The 12,026-nt window shown below is 48.8% G+C and overlaps 1 pseudogene; it reads left to right on the forward strand.

The window, feature by feature from the left end:
• The first annotated feature begins 7,890 nt into the window (after nucleotides 1–7,890).
• LOC136146031 (adenylosuccinate synthetase isozyme 2-like) lies at nucleotides 7,891–9,620 on the forward strand (annotated as a pseudogene).
• Nucleotides 9,621–12,026: the final 2,406 nt, after the last annotated feature.

Below are 12,026 nucleotides of genomic sequence, written 5' to 3' on the forward strand. Positions count from 1 at the left end.
AATCATTTCCAGGTCTCAGGACCAGGGTTTCTCTCCCCACCTGATTCCTCACTCGATGGCACACAGGACAGAGTGTGAGGCTTCAGGGGATAAATCAGCCACGTGAGGGACTCAAAATCCCCTGGGACACATGGGGAACCTGGGGAGGAGCACGGAGGGGAAAGCTGGGGATACACCCGAGAGCCAGAGCCCTGAGGCTTCTCGGGCAGGAAGGGTTAGAGAGGTTCAAGGAGGGGCCAAAGAAGTGAGTGTAAAGTTCAGGAAGATTTGGAAACATGTCCATGATCTTCTGATAGAGTGAACTGGGTCATCACCATGGAGGTCAACACTGTAGGTCTGTAGAAAGAGACAGGCCCAGGATCGGGAGGAAAGTCATGAGTGAGGGGAGCGGGAGGGCAGGCTCTTTGCAAAGAGATGAGGAGGAGCTGGAGCAGGCTGAGCAGAGCTGGAGGGGTGCCCGGGGTGGGCTCCGGGGGCTCCTCCCCTCCTCTGTTTCTGAGAAGAGAGTGGGGACTGATGACCACCTCACCCCTTCACCCTCCAATTCTGGGTGCTCGGCTCCATGTGGAGCCTCACTCCCAGGAGGAGGCCTGGGGTCCGCGGCTCAGAGTTTGTCCCCTGAGAGGAGGCACCTGCTGTCACGCCCAACTCAGGCCACCGAGCCCCGCGCAGGGCCAGGTCAGGGGACCACGTGGGTGTGTTGAGGTTTTGCCAGATCTGAGCTGATAAACAGCGCCGCCTGGTGAGGACCTCTGGAACCTTCCTGGTGTTGAAAGTGTGAGCAAGGTGCTGCTCAGTTGCTTGGGTCTCAATCCTGTCTACACTTGTGACCCCATGGAAAGTAACCCACCAGGCTCCTCTGTCCATGGGGTTTTGCAGGCAAGGACAATGCAGTGGGCTGCCGTTTCTTGCTCCAGAGAATCTTCCCAACCCAGGGATAGAACCCACATCTCTTATGTCTTTTGCGTTGGTAGGCGGGTTCTTTAGCCCTTGTGACACCTGGAAGGTGGGGCTGCCTTTTTTCCTGTCACCAAATACCTTACCAGTGAACAAATAAATGAGTTAAATAGTAAATATTACATGTCTTTGATAGTATACAGAGAACTATTTTATTTTCACTCATTGGATTTTCAGGTTATTCTGACTATCTTGTTCTCATGATTCTTTTTCCCTTCCATTTATATCCTTTTCCTTTGGACCCAAGAGTATTTGTATTTGCTCATCAAATAAATTTGATGATTTGTCTCTAAAAATATCTGTCACCTGATTTCATCATCTGAGGCATCTCAGCATTGATTTCTATGCCATCTCACTTCCTTTCAATATTTAGTTTCCTAGTTCTTCGTAGAAGTGACAATTTTTATTGAATCCTGGACTGTGTGGAAATTACTTGAAGAGACTCTGAGTTCCATTTCCTTTTCCTTTAACAGGAGATCCTTCTGTGGCGGAAGGTCAGGGATGTGTGTTCACTGACCACTGACCCAGCAAGGGCGGCACTGACCCCCCTGCTCTGTGCTGCTGTCCGACCTGGGAACCGGGGGAAACTGCTGTCAGCAGCTCCTTCATCCAGGGGTGTGTGACCAGCCCTTGTGAGCTGCTGCCCTGGGGAGGGGAGTCGAGCTGAGGGGGCAGCTGTGCTGAGTCAGGGGACACTCAGTCTGCTGGGTTCCGTGGTCTCAGGGACTCCAGGAAGCGAGGGGCAAACACTTTGCCCTGGGAGCCCCTGGCTGTGGGGGAAGCAGGGTTTTGTCTCCTTCTGCTCTGGCCTGAAGAACTGCTGAAACTTTCAAGCCATCAGCCCATGAGAAACAGTAATAATCAGTGTCATCCTCAGCCTGAACTGAAGTGGTCAGAGAGGCCGACTTGCCAGACTTGGAGCTGGGACCCCTGAGGTTTGTTTGCCTTTTTCATACATCAGAAGTGTGGATGCAAACCCTGGGAGCTGTTGGTTCCAGCTCACATAATGACCCCAGTGTTTCTCCTGTTTCCAGTACAAGAGATGGTGATCTTCTAGCCAAAGTCCTGTACACAGAGGGCGGCTGAATCAGCAGCCTGGGCCCAGGATCCTGGAAGGGGGAGAGACAGAGATGGTGATTGTGGGCTTTAGGAAGGAGAGGAGGGAGAATGGACATGCGTCTTCTCAGGGCCCTTCCACTGCCCCCCCATCCAGTCACCTGTGCAGAGAGCAACCACGATGAGGAGCAGAGGGGACCAGGCATGGTGGACACGGTCAGGGTGTCCTGTGGCCCCACAGCTGAGTAGAGGGTTCCCACACCACTCCTTCCCCTCTTCATACTCTGAGAGGGGAGGGTCCTTCAATGCAAATAACCACACCATTGCCCGCCCCCCCCCCCCCCCACTCCACCCTGCAGCTCTCTGACCTCTCCCTGGGCTCTGGATCAGGTCCCTGTGTCTGAGGGTGCCTAGGGGGATGGGCAGGAGCGTGGCTGTGGGGGTTCATGGGTGGGAGGTCACAGCTGGGATCCCTGAGCTGAAACCACCATGCAGTGCCAGGAGACTGGGCCCAGCTCTCACCCACCAACCCTCAAGAACGGCCCCCGAGTGCCCTGGTGTCCAGCCCAGATACACATCCTGTAACCTGCTGATCAGAGCCCCTCAGGGACAGATCCTGCTCCCTGCTCTGTACACTCTCCCTGCCTTAGGGCCAAAATCCACCACTGTGTCCCCCATGACCTCAGGGCTATCTCTGGCCTCCCCTCAGACCCTTCAGGATGAGTCTGTCCATGGCGTCCTGGCTGCCTAAGAGGTCAGGACTGAGAGGACCTCTGGAGGACATCTCGAGGGCGGGTTGTATAATGAAGAGGAGCCCGGGATTGGGTAGCAAAGTCATGAATCGTAAGAGGAGGGGAGGAGCCCTTAGGAAAGAGTTGAGGAGCCAGAGGAGTCAGGGGGAGCTGGGGGTTGCGGGGGGCTCGGCTCTGGGGGCTGCTCCCCTCTCTGCTCCTGGGAAAGGGGGTAGAGTCTGATGACCCTGAACAGGACGCCCTCTAATTCTGGGTCCTCAGTCCTGTTTGAAGCTTCATTCCCAGAGCTTGAGGGGTCGGGGCTCTAAGTCTGTCTCCTGAGAGGAAGCACCTGCTGAGACCTCCAACTCAGTCCAGTGAGCCCGGGGACCAGCCCAGGTCAGGGGACCATCTGGTGAGTTCAGGTTCCGCCAGTTCTGAGGGCGTGCACAGCGCCCCCTGGTGACGCACTCGGGGAATGTCCACGGTGTCACATGCGTCACATGATGGAAAATAAAAGTAACAGTGTGTGAACACCTCGGTGCAAACATGGAACGTTTAACACTTCCTTCAATTGACTTTCTGCTGTGGAGGGTGTAAGAAGATTAAGCAAGAGCATAGACTCTCCGAAATAATTGGGGAAGATGAGGAACAAAATTGGTGCTTATCTCAGTGTGAGATAAAGCTTTTATTTGTTATTCATGTTTCATTCCCTGATAAATGAGCTATTTAATAAAATTCACATGATTATTTTATTTTCTCTATACTTGCTGCTGCTGCTGCTGCTGCTAAGTTGCTTCAGCCGTGTCCGACTCCGTGCGACCCCAGAGATGGCAGCCCACCAGGCTCCCCCGTCCCTGGGATTCTCCACACAAGAACACTGGAGTGGGTTGCCATTTCCTTCTCCAATGTATGAAAGTGAAAAGTGAAAGTAAAGTCTCTCAGTCGTGTCCGACTCTTAGAAACCCCATGGACTGCAGCCTACCAGGCTCCTCCATCCATGGGATTTTCCAGGCAAGAGTACTGGAGTGGGTTGCCACTGCCTTATCCACTATACATGCTAGAGAGAGTCAACTCATATCACAGAAGTACTTGTCTTGAATCTTTTTCCTATTATGAAAATATTTGCTGATACAGTTGGATTAAATGGGTATTTTATATCTATCAAATTCTTTAATTGAAGAGATTAATAAACATTGAAAAGAAATTATTAGGGAATTAAAAACAAAATATCAGTTTTCACATATGTCACTAGACAACATTGAAAAATGAGGACCAATACAGCGAAATAAGAAAGAGATAATTGAAATAATGGCAGAGTTTCTTGAAGCAAGTTCGTTTCTGTTGTGCTATGTTCATTGCTTTTCGCTTAGACATCAGATCACCTCCAGGACGAGACAGAGGAGCAGGAGCTGAGAGGCAAGCTCGTGGCTCTGAGCTGAGAGCTGTCGTGTCCTCTGGGGGCCCAGGTGCAGGAACGTCACCCTCCAGTGAGGACCCTGCTGCCCGCGTGGGCAAGAGCCCGGGGAGGAGGTGCCCGCCCCCTGGCCAGGACCCTGAGCTCTCAGGACCAGCCCGTCAGCGCCCCCTGCTGGACTCAGACTCCTCCTCCCGCGCTTCACACCACAGCCCCCTGGAAGGGCTTCCTCACACTTGCAGGAGGGTCTTCCTGATGTCAGCGCCCAGGGCAGTAGAACGAGTCCCCTCCGTGTGGTTTGTGGTTGGTCATTGATCTCTCCAGGTCACTAATGACCTGCCGACTCATAGGAACGCTGCTGTAATTTCAGATTCTCTGATGTCTCAGTTTGCGCTGCCTGGCTCCTGGGGTCACTACCAGAGCACAACAGCCTCGAAACAAATTCAAGGCTTCAAAGTCGCAGAGTGTCCATGGATTATACCTGATCGTGATTCTGCCATGATTCTCCCAGGTTGAAACGTGCTTGATGTTGTGTTTGCAGGGTCTCCAGGAGGCGTCCCAGCCCCAAATGCCCATCTCTCTTCTTATTTCTGTCTTCGCTGAGAGAATATGACGTTCTTAGGGAAAACATGTCATTTTCTTGATTATGTCCAGATCCTGACAGTGTTTATTTGTGACTCCAATATATATAAGATGTTTTTAGTCTGGTTTCATAACCTTTCTGTTTAAAATGCTTGATGTAAGAGATTATGGCTATAAATAGGAATCTCATCCTTTTTAGGGTTTCCTCCTGCATTGCTGGACTTAGAAACCCTTTTGACCGGTTACCTGATCTTCAGTGGATACAGTCCAAGTTCATGTGTTAGACTCCATAGAATTAATAGGGGTGGTTTTACATGGTCTGTGTTGAAAAAAGTGATATTTATCCAATATCATCTCAAATAAAGAACCAGGGAGGGTAATTGGGAGAGGTTATGAGGGAAAAGAGGAGAAAATGAGCAAGTGATGAATCTGAGAGCCATGTCCTATTGGGGAGGGTCTTCCAGTACCTGGCGATGACGGGCTTCTCAGGATACAGTCCCCAGAGAAAGGGAGGCACCAAGCTTCCCTAAGTGTCAGGGTTCAGGGCAGAGCACAAAGCTGGGAGCAGGAGCGTGATGTCCAGTGGTGGGACAGCACCCCCCCCCCCAAGGTCTCCTGGGCACAGATGCTGGACTTCTGCTTCTTCATCATCCTGCCAACTACCTGTGAGGGACCCTGTGTATCTGGGCACAGCGGGATTCTGTTTGTATTTGGAAACAGAGAGGAAATGATTTATTATCAACAAACCCATAAAGATGGACCAGGATGACTCTCAAGTTCGGTTCTGGTTCATCACACATGGATGATCAGGGAGCATTTCAGCAGTATCAGGAACTATTTTTGTTTAGTTTTGCTTTTCCCTGAGACTTCACATAAAATGAATGCATAGTTGGGAGTAGATTCATCATGAAACAGAAGGTTTTTCAAGTGTAGTAGGTATTTATGCAAGGTGTATGACTTGAAAATTCTCCAAGAGGAAGATGACAGGCTGTTTCTTCTCTCACTTTCCCAGCTGTCTGTTCCCTGTCCTCCCTTCAGGACCGGGATGGACAGAGCCCAGCCCCACGGCTGCAGGTCTGCAGACCCAGGAGGCCCAGGGCAGGCCGGCCACAACCCCATCTTCCTGCGCCCCCACCACAGTGAGGCCACAGGCCCTGATGGTCCAGGTCTCTGCAACAGGAGGACCATGAGTGACTGTCCAGTTAGATCTCAGAAACAATAAAGAAGTGGGACGTGGGACCTGGAAAAAATGTTTCTGCAGTTGAGGTGCCATCAGATAATTCATAGACAGAGAACCTGAGGCAGAAGAAAGCATAGCCTGTCTTGAGAGGCAGCCAGGGCCTTCTCTGCTGACCCCTCAGGACTCACCTTGTGTGAGGGCTCAGTTCATTCTGAAGGAAGAAAAATCCCCATATCTTCTCCATCCAGTTACTAGGAGCCTGGAGGACCATGAGTTTTAGAAGATGCCGACCTGTTAGCAGCACCGTGGAAACGAGGAGGGAGCAGGGAGCAGGAGCCAGAGCTCCTGTCAGCGTCTGAGCTGAGGACCGGTCCCTGCAGCCCGGGACCCACACTCTGTGGGACGAGAGGATGGAGATGAGGAGGAGCAGGGCTGCGCTGGAGGGTTTCTCCTGAAGACACAGCACCTGCTCTGGGGAATTTACTCCAGAGGTTGAGGGAGGGGCAGGTGGGCTCTGGAGTCAGGTATGTGGGTTCCTGGGATGCCTGCGCTGTCTCGGGTCACAGCACGATCCTGTGTGTCTCCTCCCTCCCTTCACAGAGGTCTCTGTGCAGAGAAGCCTTCCTTGGAAACCCCTCTATGGAAACTCCTCACTGAAACCAGGCTCAGAGCCAAAGTCCGTGGCCCAGCGGGTTTTATCTCACTTCTTCGTCATCTGACCCACTGCGGGAACCTACAGCACAGTAATAGTCAGCCTCGGCCTCGGGCTGCAGCCCAGAAACGAGCAGGAGCCCTGCACTGGCCGAGGCGTCTTTGGATCCAGAGAAGCGGCTGGGGACCCAGAGCCCTGGTGCTTTGGGGAGTCTGAGTTGTAGGACAGGAGGTACCGGGGAGGACTCCCTGGCTTTTGCTGGTACCAGGTTATGGGCAAGCTGCCACCACTGTAGCCGCTGGTCGGGGTGCAGGAGAGTCTGGCTGATGCTCCGGGAGACGCGGACAGGGAGGCGGGCTGAGTCAGCACAGGCTGGGAGACGGAGCCTGCAGACACAGACACAGGGGCGACGGGGCAGGAGCTGCGGGAAAGGTTCCCGGAGTCTGCGCCCCGGGGGCTGATGCAGGCGGGGACCGGGCCCTGGTGCGCGCGGCCCGCCACTACCTGTGCAGAGAGAGAGGGGCAGGAGCAGGAGAGGAGTCCAGGCCACGGGCTCACAGGACCCTGGTCCCCACAGTGCGCTGGGCTGCCCCAGGCCTCCTGTTCTCCCCCAGACTCTGAGAGGATGGGCTGCCATGCAAATGGGGCCCACCCAGGGCCCACCCAGCCCCTCCTTGACCCTGGGACTGGATGGAGCTCAGCTCAGGCCCAGACTGTAGGCGAGGGACGGGCTCCCCCCTCGGCAGCCCCTGGAGGAAGGCCCTGCTGAGACCGCGCGGTCCCTGCTCAGGGGTCCCTGCAGCCAGAGAGGACGCACTGCGGAGTCCCTCCAGGAGCACAGGCCCCGCCCCCAGCCCAGGTTTTGGACTGAGTGGTGCTCCCTAAGCAGCTGTGTAAGGACCCCAGGGCAGTCCCACATCACCCCCTGCTGATAACATGTGGAAAATCTTTGCAGAAAAAGGGAATGAAATTCTAAGTTCTCTAAGAAAGTACAACATTTGTTCTAGTAGGGAAAATAGTAAACAGATGAAGATGCTTAGAAGAAACAGAATATTTTGTCGTGGAATTATTTCACAAAGAGACATAGTGGATCCTTATTTAGCGTAAATATCTAACTAATTTCAGGAGTTATATGCTTCCCATACATTTGATTTGTATTTTTATAAGCATTGAAAAAGATGTAAAATTTGTGGCTCTTTGAGAAAGCAGTTAAAGTGTTTTACATACAACCCATAAATAAAACACATAACAGGGAAATTTATAGGACTTCCCTTGTTTTCCTGTGTTTCCGGATCTGCCTGTTGATGAAAGGGACATGGTTTCAGTGTCAGGTAAAGGAAGCTCCCACATTCTGCAGAGCAACTCAGCAGGAAACCAGAACTGCTGAAGCTCCCCGTCCCAAGCAGGTGCTCTGCAACAAGAGAATCCACCCCAGTGAGAAGCCAGGTGAGTGAAATGAAGAGCGGCCGTGCCGCCCCGCAGCAGGAACACAGCCCAGGAGCAGTGAAGGCCCAGCACAGCCATCAGTCAATCAATCAATCAATCAATCAAGTTTAAAGAAACAACCAGACAACCAAACCAGGAAAAGGGAATACTACAAACTACTATCATTAAATATTGATTCAAATACTCTACACAAAATGAAAAATTAGAAAATTAGAAAAATTCGAATATCAGGTTAAGAAATTGACAGTGTTACCAATGTTATTTTTTCAAATATATGTTATATTTTATACTAGACTCTCAAACTTAAATTTACAGAGCAATCCATTTCACACACTCCCAGCCGCCCCCGACCCCGTCAGGCTCTTCTCGTGTCTCTGGACCCAGGGTGTTTGCCGAGACCAACCTGGGGGCATCCTCCTTGTCCAAGGCGACTGAGGCCGCCCCAGGGAGCAGCCTGGAGGGAACCTGGTGACCCTGGTGCTCGGTGGGCAGCGGGTCAGTGAAGGCAAGGGGAAGGTGGGGGATCTGCTAGTGCAGGACCCCAACGCTCTGTGCCACTGCCAGGGAGGAAATAACGCTGGCCTGAGCAGTTGTTGTAGATTCTGTGGAGGGTGATCTTAATCTTTTACCCAGTGGAATAATTATCCAGTGGAATAATTCCGGCTCTCAGTGGAGCCTGAATATTACTGCATTCATTGGAAACGATGTGGTAATTCATCTAGCTGGATTGTTTGAAAAGTAGAAAAAAAACATTGAAAAAGGGAAAGGTCTGGAAGGCTGGAACAAAGGCTTCTCATACCTGCCAGAGCTCATATTGTGCTTGATTTTCATCAAACAGCTGGTGGTATCCAGGAACAACAGAGAGGAGAACAAGCAGGAAAAAATTGGGGTACCACAAAAAGGGCATGTGCCCCGTTCATTCTTCCAAAGAGGACGAGAGTGGACTTAGGATTTGTGATCTTGATTCTGACTTTGATGGCTTTTCTGAGTGGTTCCAAGGTCTGGTTAGCCACTACAAATCTCTATACCCCACTTTGGAAATAGACACTGAAGATGAATTCCAAAAATTCAAGGGTTATATGGAAAGGTATATGCAAGATATATGGAGTTTACTTCCTATATGAGGCTTTCCATGGACCATCAAAGAAAATCTTGGTAGAAGGTGCAAATGCAGAACTGCTAGATACTGATTTTGAAATTTCTCCTTTCATAACCTCTTTGAGCTGTACAGTTGGCGGTGTTTGTACTGACTTGGATATGCCCCTTTAAAATGCTGGAGAAGTGTATGGAGTTGTGAAAGCTTATACAACTAGAGCTGGGATTGGTCCCTTTCCTACAGAGCAAGACAATGAAATTGGAGAATTATTACAAACAAGGGATAGAGAGTTTGGTGTAACTACAGGAAGGGAAAGAAGATCAGTCTGGTTGGACCTTGTTTTGATTAAATATTCTCATATGATTAATGGATTTACTGCATTGGTACCCCAAAATTTTGATATTTTGGACATATTTATGGAAATCAGAGTTGAAGTTGCATACAAGATAGATGATAAGATTATAACTCACTTCCCAGTAAACCAACAACCCTTAAATAAATGAACTTAAATGTAAGACCCTCCAGAATGGAACACAGAGATATGAAATGCAAGGACATTTAAGGAACTACCTATTAATCCCCAGAATTGTTCGATTTATTAAAGATGAAGTTCAAATTCCAGTTAAAATTATTTGCTTAGATAAATCCAGAGTCTAGATTTAAGTCTTTTAAGGATTTCCAGTGATACAAGAAGCATTCCTGGAGAGGTGGGGAAAGGGCTTTCTTAAATATTTCATTTATGATCTAAGAATTCCAAGAATAAAGACACTGAAGTGAGGTTTAACCCCTACAGTTGTTTCCAATCTTTGAAGATGGATGGCTGGTGTGCAGATACATTTTGGCAATTTGCAGTGTCAGCTGCCTTAGCAGCCATGATTGCCAAATCATTTGTTCTCCCTCCTGCTTATGGTGTCATATTTTCTTTTAATTTTAGTAATAATACAATCAATGTTGTTTGAAATCAGATAGAACGATCTCTGTTCATTTCCAAGGCAAACCATTCAATATCACGGTAATCCAAGCCTATGCCCTGACCAGTAATGCTGAAGAAGCTGAAGTTGAACGGATCCATGAAGACCTAGAAGACCGTCTAGAACGAACACCCAGAAAAGATGTCTTTTTCAATATAGAGGACTGGAATGCAAAAGTAGGAAGTCAAGAAATACATGAAGTAACCGGCAAATTTGACCTTGGAGTACAGAATGAAGCACAGCACAGCCTAATGGAATTTTGCCAAGAGAATGCACTGGTCATAGCAAACACCCTCTTCCAACAACACAAGAGAAACCACCACACATGGTCATCACCAGATGGTCAATATCAAAATCAGATCGATTATATTCTTTACAGCTAAAGATGGAGAAGTTCTATACAGTCAGCAAAAGCAAGACCAGAAGCTGACTGTGGCTCAAATCATGAACTCCTGATTGCCAAATTCAGACTTAAATGGAAGAACGTAGGGAAAACCACGAGACCATTCAGTTATGATGAAAGTGATAAATAGATTCAAGGGATTAGATCTGATAGACCTAGATCTGATAGAGTGCCTGAAGAACTATGGATGGAGGTTTGTGACCTTATACAAGAGGCAGGGATCAAGACCATCCCCAAGAAAAAGTAATGCTAAAAGGCAAATGATTGTCTGAGAAGGTCTTACAATCAGCTGTGAAAAGGAGAGAAGCAAGAGGCAAAGCAGAAAAGGAAAGATATACCCACTTGAATGCAGAGCTCCAAAGAACAGCAAGGAGAGATAAGAAAGCGTTCCTCAGATATCAATGTAAAGAAATAGAGGAAAACAATAGGATGGGAAAGACTAGAGATCTCTTCAAGAAAATTAGACATACCAAGGGAATATTTCATCCAAACATGGTCACAATTAAGGACAGAAATATTATGGACCTAACAGAAGCAGAAGATATTAAGAAGAGCTGGCAAGCATACACAGAAGAACTGTACAAAAAAGATCTTCATGACCCAGATAATCACGATGGTATGATGATTCACCTCGAGCCAGATCCTGGAATGTGAAGTCAAGTGGGCCTTAGGAAACTAGGGATTACTGAGTTGAAATGTGACAAAAACTACGGTGTTCAGAGGTAAAATCTGACAGAAACTAAGGGGTTCTGAATTAAAATTTGACAGAAACTCGAGGCGACGGGGTCTGAGGAAAAGTCAGACAGAATTAGGGATTATTGAGATCAAATCTGACAGAAACTAGGGGGTTCCGAGGTAGAACCTGAGAGAAACTAGGGTTTCCTGAGGTGCTAACTGACAGAAATTACGAGCTTCTGAGGCAAAATCTGACAGAAGTTAGGGGGCTCTGAGGTAAAATCTGACAGAAACTAGGGGGTTGTGTGGTAAAAATCTGACAGAAACAAAGGGATTCTGTGGCAAAATCTGACAGAAACTAGGCAGTTCTAAGGGGAAATTTGACAGAAATTAAGAGATTCTGAGGTAAAATTGAACAGAAACTATAGTCTTCTGAGGTAAAATCTGGCAAAAACTAGGGCATTCTGTGGTGAAACCTGAAAGAACTAGGGGGTTCTGAGGTAAAATATGACAGAAACTAGGGATTTCCTAGGTAAAATTTGACAGAAATGAAAGGATTCTGGGGTAAAATCCGACAGAAACTAGGGGTTTCCGAGGTAAAATCTGTAAGAAACTAGGTGGTTGGGGGGGGGGGGGGGAGGGTCGGTTCTGATGTTAACCTTGACAGAAATTAAGGGGTTCTGTGGTAAAATCTGACAGAAACTATGGGATTCTGATGTAAACTCTGAGTGAAACTAGGGGCATTCTGAGGTAAAATCTGACAGAAACTAAGGGGTTCTGTGGTAAAATCTGACAGAAACAAGGTGGTTCTTAGGGACAAATCTCACAGAAACTAGGGGGTTCTGAGGTAAAATTTGACA

This window comes from Muntiacus reevesi, chromosome 13 (genome assembly GCF_963930625.1).
Source record: "Muntiacus reevesi chromosome 13, mMunRee1.1, whole genome shotgun sequence".
In the NCBI taxonomy this organism is placed as follows: domain Eukaryota; kingdom Metazoa; phylum Chordata; class Mammalia; order Artiodactyla; family Cervidae; genus Muntiacus; species Muntiacus reevesi.